The following is a 2348-nucleotide window of genomic DNA, read 5'->3' on the forward strand; positions in this document are numbered from 1 at the left end:
GGATGTCCTTAGTTGTCCGAAAGAACCTTCGATTGGTTTGCAACAGAAGTCATTAAAAAGCTACAAAACAACCTACATCCTCAAATGTTCATTATTGAATAAACGAAAGTATAAGAAACAAAAATTTAATTTAGATTACCTGACCAACATGGGGATCTGTTAAAGCAGGAAATTGAACTTCAAAACTTAAAGAAACAGAACGTACGGTTTGAGAATCTTTGTCCTTTTCTGACTTTTCTCATTGTTGAACTGCATATAATGTTAAATGAATACAAGTTTCATATTATATTCATGGTATATGTGGTCAACATTCATGCTGAGTTGCTTCCTTTGCCCAAATCTGACCATGTTGGCACTCCAGCTTGGTAAAAAATTTAACCACATATAGGATATTTTCATCGCACCAAACATTTCTTTAGATCTGTTTAAAACAAAAAATAAAACTTTAATTTACGGCATGTTTGTTTCTTCTTAAAATAAACAAATTTTGTTGTTGTTTCCACTTTAAATACTTGAATGCAATAAAAAGAGTTATTAGTTGTATTCGACTAAAACATGATTTACGTTAGGTAGACAAGGAAGTCTTACAAAGTGCTATGCTATCTTATTTGACGTTATGCTCCAGGGGTAGGTAGTCTTAAAAAGTGCTATACCACTTTATTTTACGTTATGCTCCAGGGGTAGGTAGTCTTAAAAAGTGCTATACCACTTTATATTACGTTATGCTCCAGGGGTAGGTTCGTAGGTAGTCTTAAAAGGGCTATACTACCTTATTTTACGTTATGCTCCAGGGGTAGGCAGTCGTAAAAAGTGCTATACCACTTTATATTACGTTATGCTCCAGGGTTAGGTAGTCTTAAAAGGGCTATACCACTTTATATTACGTTATGCTCCAGGGGTAGGTAGTCTTAAAAAGTGCTATACTACCTTATTTTACGTTATGCTCCAGGGGTATGAGCAAGTTGGGACTTCCCCTAATATTAACAGCGAAAATATTATAAGATATCTATTGACTCACAGTACGGACTACGGATGCCTCAGGGGTACGAAATAAAGAGCCTACCAACTTCCCGCGAGTTTAAAAAAACGAAAAGAAATTTTGTTTGGATAAATAAAATAGATACAAATGGTAAAAAAAACGTTTTTTTTCCTTTTTTAATTATAATTAGTAACTGTGTTTTTCAGTTATTATGTTTAAAATATTAGGTTTGTTATAATTTATGGCTTATTGAATGATTTCCAGTCATTATGTCTTTAAAAGACAATTCCGTTATTTTATCGAATTCTTCAAATAATTCGAATTGCAACATTACGTTGGGGGATGAAACTCCAAAGCCAATTCTATCTTCAACAACTCACAAAAGCAGGTACAGTTTTTATATGCCTTCAACATTTATATCGTTTGTCTGCTAGGTGTAGCGACCGCGCTTTTTCCAACTAAATTTAAATATGTTTTTAAGGCACTAGTGAAGAATCTTCCGGTACATAGCAGAATAGGCTGGTGGAAAGTGTTTGTGGTTAGGAGGTTAGCAGTTGATTGTTAGGGGCTTAGTGGTTATAGGGGTTAGGGATAGTGGTTAGCAAATAAGGTGGGGGGGAGAGATTCTTCACTAGCACCGTTTTTAATTGTAAGCGTGTTTTACCAACTGTTGTTTTGCTATAAAGTTATTATTATTATATTTAACAATAAAGTTATTATTATTAGTTACGACTTATTATCCGAATTTCACTCTCTTTTTTCACAAGTGGGCGCTCTTATTAAATTAAAAATTTTGAAAAAATACACAAAGAAACACTTTAAATTGGTAATAAGTGTAAAACAAATTACTTAAATACTGAAAATTCCTTTATAAATATATAAAATACTAGTAAGAACATCTTTCCCAAATTAGGTAGGTTATATACGCTCTTTCGATATGTTTACTATCGTCGGCTCTGTGGTGTAATGGTTAGCGCGCCGTCTTTTACCCTCTTTGTTTCGTTCTTACTGAGTTCGAGTCCCGCACAGTGCAATACTTTTTTTTAACTTTTTTTGTGTGATTAGCACGAGTTATGGGTTAGGGGTTAGGAGTTAGGGGTTTTAGTCTTATGTGTGTAAACTGTAAAACTAACTGTTAGTAAAGGATTTTTTATAAAATATTGTAATACTATACCAATACACGTTTTATATGTCACAAAAACGACGTTTTTTAAAAGTCCCCAGAAAATAATAATAAAAAAATGAGCGCCCACTTGTGAAAAAAGAGAGTGAAATTCGGATAATAAGTCGTATGTATTATTATTATATTTATAACACTTTTAATTATCTTATAAACGCTAATAAACTTGTCTAAATGTTGTAGAAACAG

The 2348-nt window shown here is 32.8% G+C and overlaps 1 long non-coding RNA gene across 1 annotated transcript; it reads left to right on the forward strand.

The window, feature by feature from the left end:
- Nucleotides 1–7: 7 nt before the first annotated feature.
- LOC108950747 lies at nt 8–1064 on the forward strand. The gene is made up of 2 exons (XR_003397268.1): nt 8–737; nt 798–1064. It is a non-coding gene; the product is annotated as an uncharacterized LOC108950747 (long non-coding RNA).
- Nucleotides 1065–2348: the final 1284 nt, after the last annotated feature.

Source organism: Ciona intestinalis, unplaced genomic scaffold, assembly GCF_000224145.3.
Source record: "Ciona intestinalis unplaced genomic scaffold, KH HT000765.1, whole genome shotgun sequence".
Classification (NCBI taxonomy): Eukaryota; Metazoa; Chordata; class Ascidiacea; order Phlebobranchia; family Cionidae; genus Ciona; species Ciona intestinalis.